Below are 6,591 nucleotides of genomic sequence, written 5' to 3' on the forward strand. Positions count from 1 at the left end.
CCTAATAAAAATACATATTTGCACAAGAGTCAACATTTCAAGGTAAATGAGCTCCATTTTTATGATTTTTCATTTTTTTTTTTTTTTTTTTGAATTTTGATTTTTTTAATTTTTTTGGAATTTTTCAATTTTTTCAAAAAGAAGAAGTTTTGTTTTCAATTATGCATATTATCGTGGTATCTACTCTATACCCCCAAACCTAAACTAAACATTGTCCTCAATGTTTCAAAATGGAAAGAATTAAAATGCAACATATGGAAAGGGACATGCTGAGTAGAGTAAAAGGAGAGAGAATACCCGATTTCGGCGAAAGCAGAATTAAAACTCCGTTATTCAAGGCAAAAATCCAACATATTTCAGCCGAGATCATATTGGATTAGCAAAATATATACAAAAGGAACAAAAGGGTTTTTAAAATTTTATCTACTGGATTATATACAAAAAATTCACCATACACTAACAATCTAAAGAGTTGAGGATCAACCCAAAAGACGAAGTGTAGACATTTCAACAGCTTCACACAATAACAGGAAAGAAACGCAAGTGAAACTGTGAAACAAAATGAGCTACCCCCAAACCTGGATTTTACAGAAGATATAATTTTGAAAACAAAATCGCGCAGTTTTGGGGTTCATCATGCACAAGGTCTAGCTCAAAATGAACTGTGCTAGGGACGGGCAAACATGCTATTTCCAACTGTGGTTCCTCAAATGTATTATATTTGGAAGCAAAATAGTCCAAGAGGACTTGGGAAGCACACAGTTCCAAACCTAGGTTGGGCATTCTCAGAAAATTGGTTTTACAATATTGGTACAAACCAAATCTAGGTTGGGTGGAAGGCCAACAGATGTGACTTAGTAGAAGAATAGGCATCATTATCAATCAAATCAAAATCTCCTAACTCATCTACACATGTCACATCATGCTCACAATCATCAATCACATTGGCAAGTTCACACTAGAATCATCAACATCATCAACAAATTTATTCTCATGCATCGGCAAATCAGGAGAAATATCACAATGTGACCTAGGTAGAGAATCAGACACATCAAATATATTTTCATGCATATTAGTGTCTACAGAAGATTCAACTATTCCTATGTCATGTCATCTTCACAGAATAATTGTACGAATCCCATGTCAATATCAAAATCATATGAATTACAATGAGTATTAGAAAAAACAACATTCATGAAGGTCGAGGGCGAGAAGCCATATGTTATTGAACCAACAGGTTCCACAATATTTTCATGTTCTTCTAACATATCATCATAATCATCATAATCATCATCATGGTAGCATGCATATTGGTCCTCATTAAAAGTGGTGGTGTCTTAGTCGATTCATGTTCCTCTAAATTAGGTTCATATTCAACATTTATATGAATGGGACTAGACACTTCATTAGGGACAACATACATTTCCTCATGAATTTCCTCCTTTTGTAGGTGAAGCAAAATCTGATCTAAATATGCCTGAATTCGTGATGTAGATCTATCGAAGTTTTGCTCACTAAGTCTGAAAGCTTCTGTGGTGGAGTCTAAATTCATGGGAGTACAAAATTCTTCATGTTCAAATTGTGGTGATTGGTACATGTGTGCATGGTCATTAGGGTTTATAAAAGATTGATCGCAACCCTCAAAGGATTGATTATGGTCCCAATGACTACCATTCTCACAATTTATGGGCATTTCATACCTTGGATTTTCTCTCTAGATTGCCTAAAATTATGCAAAATATGACAATTCTCAACAGGGTGGTCTAAACTACCACATGCGGGACATGCATAGATTTCAGGTTGCCTAAGAAAATTAGATGTGACAGATTCCTCATGTGATTGCATTTCTAAAGCTGTGATTCGAGCTTCTATTTGATCCATAAGTGATGATTGGGTGAGTGAGGCACTAGCAAAATGTTCATTTTCACGTTGTGGCGAATGATGCATGTATGAATAGTCATTAGGGTTCATGTATTGCGGCTCGGGACTTTGAAAATGTCCATAATAATTCCTATGACTATTGACATCATGGTCCGTGGAAGGTTCATAACGTGAATGCCATAAGCAAGTTCTCTAAGGTTTTATTTATTCCCCAGTAGAAAAAGATCACATGATTGGCTCAAAAGCTAAGTAACTATGTTACAAAGCTCAGAATTTGGTTTTTAAAGGGTTTGGATTTTTGGGAAAAATTTGGTTTTGGTGGGAGACATTTGGTTTTAATGGGAAAAAGAAAAATTTGGTTTTAATGGGAGCAAAAAAAATTTGGTTTTAAAATGGGAGCAAGTAAATTTTTTTTTTTTTTTTTTTTTTTTTTTTTTTTTTTTTTTTTTTTAAAAAATAAAAAAAAAAATAAAATTTGGTTTTTGAATGGGAGCAAGCCCACTGTGCAAGCCTCTAATGAAATGGAAGGAAGGCTGCGGCCCACAATCGGTTATCAGCTGGGTTTAAACCCAGAGTCCAAAATACAAGTCCAATGGAAAAATTTAAACAAGCCCACACAAAATAAATACAAGCCCACAAATTAAACAACAAGCCCAAAATAAATTATTACAAACCCAAAATAGAAAAATAAAAAGCCCAAAAAATTGGGTTAATTATTACAAGCCCACAATTAAAAAAATTGGAAGCCCACAGGTTGGGTTCTCTCAAATGGAATGGGTTTAGGCTTACCTTTTTAGCACAGCCCAGCTGCTCTGATATTGTTGCAAAAACCCAGTTGGGTTTTGGTTCTTTTCCTTGGTGGCGTCCCAACAGAGGAAAAACAGGTTCAGAACAGCAGGTCCAACAGCAAATGAAGTGAAGCAGATGCAGATGCAAATGCTATGAAGTGAAATGCAAAATAGCTAAGAAAAACACACGAAAAACACAGCACCAATCCCCGGCAGCGGCGCCAAAAACTTGGCAGGCTTCTAAAAGGTCCTAAAAATTATCCCCGGCAGCGGCGCCAAAAACTTGGCAGGTCCGGAAAGGTGTGTAGAAATGATGCGCAATGAAAACGGGCCTACAGTAATACCGCAAGTGCACGGTCGTCGGTTGTAGCTCGTGCAAGTACGGGTCGATCCACAGAGATCGGGTGTGTTTCGGAAAAGTGTCTTAGCTAATTGGGTTCCTAGATTTGCTTTGGGCTTAGAAGCCTTTTGGAAATGTTGGGCTTAAAGTGCTAATGGGTTTGTTAAAATGAACTGAGCTTGGGCTCAGTTATCTTTGAAGTGCAAATGGGCTTTGGCCTTAAACTTAGGTTTTTGATTAAGCCCACAGTTAAGTTGGATTGGGCCTTAATGAGTTTGGGCTTTGGTCTTTAAACAACTGGGCTTTGGTTGAACCCACAGTTGACTGAATTGGGCTTCAGTTTGAAGTGACTTGGGCTTGGTAATGAATTAGGCTTTGGGCTTTAACTAAAGGAATGGGCCTTAGTGAACTGTGGCTAAGCCTTTGGGGAGGAGGCAGCAGTGGAGCTGCAGGGAGGCAGCTACAGCAGAAGAAGCTGCAGCAGCAACAGAAATGGATTGGCAGCAGCAGGAGCAAGAGCTGCAGCAGTTTGGCAGCAGCAGCTGCAGAAAGGCAGCAGCAACAGAAGAATTGGCTTGGCTGCAGGAGAAGAAGGGGCAGCAGCACAAGGCCAAGAAGAGGGAAAAAAACAGTGCAGCAGCACAAGTGCTGCAGCAGCAGTTGCAGCAATAGAAGAAATGCAGCAGGGAAAGCAAGTAAGCAAAAGAGTTGCAGGGAAGTGGAGTGGCAGCAACACAAGGCAGTGCACAGCACAAGGCAAAGATGGAGTGGCAGGACAAGTAACAGGAAACAAAATATGCATAGCAATGAAAGAAAAACTAAACAGCAAAAACAAAACAAAAGCAAAGGAAAGATTAAACAGCAACAACAGAACACAAAGGCAAAACAAAATGACACAAAGGATGAACCAAGGCCTAAGGCCAAGGGCAGGGTTATGATGAAACTGAAATGAATAGAAGCAATACTAGGCAGAATACAGGCATTCCTATAGAATGGGTTGAAAGCTAGCTTGCTATAAGCACTAGCTTCTCCCAATACTCAATCAAAGTGCAGCCTAAGCATACAACTAGAATGGCAAGAAAATCAGCTTGCTATGAGCACTGATTTCTTGCCATTGCACAATTAGCAACAAGCTTCACAGAACTCTAACCTAGCATTCCATCATGTAACTGACAGTGAATTAAACATGACAGGAACATTAACAAAGACTCTAACACATAAACAAGAACAACACATGTTAACAGGACACATGTAACAGGACACACACTAACAATGAACACATTAACAGAAACACTAACAATGAACACATTAACAGAAACACTAACAATGAACATAACTGAAATTGAACTACTAAGCAGAGAATTAAAATTGCCAAACAAGAACCCTAAAAGTTAACAGTGCAATTAAAATTGGAATTAAATTAACCTAACCCAAATTGGGTGGAAACTTGGCTAGTCCAAGCACAGTTTTTACATCTCCTACACATCCCTTTTATAGCTTACAAAATATCCAAATTTTCAGAAACCCTAAATTGGAAACCCTAATTTTTAAATTGGAAATTAAACTCACTCTCTGATGCAAATAGCCTCGACCCATGCTTGTACTTCTCCTCCTCTGCTAATCCTTTACTCGAACGCTGCTCCAATTTCCTTCTTCTCTCCACTGTGAAACCCTAGCTATGTTTGTCTTCTTGGTAGCATCAAAAATTAATGCTAAGAACAAGACAGACACGACTAGGGAAGAGGTAGGTGATGGTGGTGGCGTCCTTGTGGTCGTGGTGGAGATGGAGACGGCGGAGCAGACATGGCAGTGTCTGCCATGGTCGGGGGAAGAGAAGAAATTTGGGGGAAATGAGTTTTGGGGAAGAAGAAGGTGGGTGTTTGTTTTGGGTCGATGGGTTTGATGCTTAGGGTGTTGAGCGGGTTCATCAAACTTTGATGTCTAGCGATGAGACGCGTTGGATGTGAAGATGGTTGGTAGATCTAACGGTGGTATGAGAGATGAATCACTTCGACCGTTGGATTGTGAAATACAACAAAGTTAACGGCGAAGATCGAGGTTAGGTGCTGTAGTGTTGAGCGGAATCATCGGGATTTGATGCACAGGCATAGGAGCGACCGTAGGATCTAAATGTGATCTAATCTGAAGGCTTGGAATTTAGGTACTATGGTGTTTTGCAGGGACTTCAGATTTTGATGCACGATGAAGAAGCGACCATTGGATGATGAGATGGATCCAATCTAACGGCTGAGAATGGAGGCGGGTATGGACATAGAAAATGGGTTTGGGTAAGGGTTTTGGACCTTGGGTATGCCAAGCCCATATCTTCTTTAAGAACAATTCTTCCTTCTTGAGCCCATTCCTAGCTTTTTGGACTTGTGCGCACCATTCTTTGCGGCTTCCTTGTGTAATTCCTCCCGGCTTTTCACTACTTTTCTTCTCTATTCCGCTCCGCAAGTCATCCAGACTTTATTTATTACCTAAAAATGCAAAATTAAGTAAGAAAAATATTTATTCTTGAAAACAATGAAAATACAGAATATGGGATAAAATGTAGAATTAATGCACAAAAGATGAATAAATGCCAACAAAAAGGGATAAAATATATACAATATTTGGCACTCATCAGCTATAGATCTAAAATTGCGAATAAAACGTCTACAAAAAGATGTTAAGCCATGGAAACTGCGAACATCTTTAATGCATGTTGGAGTAGGCCAGTCAGAGATAGCTTTAATTTTAGAATCATCAACATAAATCCCTTGGTCAGATATAATATATCCCAAAAAAGTTACTTACTTTGATAAAAAGTTACACTTCTTTAAGTTCACGTAGAGTGCATTATCTTTAAGAGCTTGAAATACCTGAGATAAATGAAGGAGATGTTCTTCTTCATCACGGTTGTATATCAAGATATCATCGAAGTATACAATGATAAAATTTCCAAGAAAAGGTTGTAGAACTTGATTCATAAGCCTCATGAAGGTACTGGGTGCATTAGATAGTCCAAATGGCATTACTAACCACTCATATAATCCTTCTCCAGTTTTAAAAGTTGTTTTCCACTCGTCTCCTATGCGTATACGAATCTGGTGATAACCACTTCGAAGATCAATTTCAGAAAATACCTTAGAACCAACAAGCATATCTATCAAATCATCAAGTCTTGGAATTGGGAACCTATACGGAATAGTAATCTTGTTGAGAGATCGACAATCAATACACATTCTCCATCCTCCATCTTTTTTGTCAACAAGAAATGCTGGACTAGCACAGGGGCTTTTACTCAATCTGATCAAACCTTTCTCCAATAAATCATTTACTTGTCCTTGCAAAATCTCATGTTCCTTTGGACTTAATCTGTAATGAGCATAATTTGGAAGAGAAGCACCAGGAATGAAGTCAATATGATGTTGCAAATCTCTTAAAGGAGGTAAAGATTTTGGCAGTTCTTCAGGAAATAAACCATGAAACTGAGTGATTAAAGGTTGTACTCTTTTTGGAATGATTATCATCGGTTTAGAATCTTCATGAGAACTAAGAGTATACGTTTGCATTTGTTTCACAATACTAGCTACTAAT

Source organism: Papaver somniferum, chromosome 9 (assembly GCF_003573695.1).
Source record: "Papaver somniferum cultivar HN1 chromosome 9, ASM357369v1, whole genome shotgun sequence".
NCBI classification, from domain to species: domain Eukaryota; kingdom Viridiplantae; phylum Streptophyta; class Magnoliopsida; order Ranunculales; family Papaveraceae; genus Papaver; species Papaver somniferum.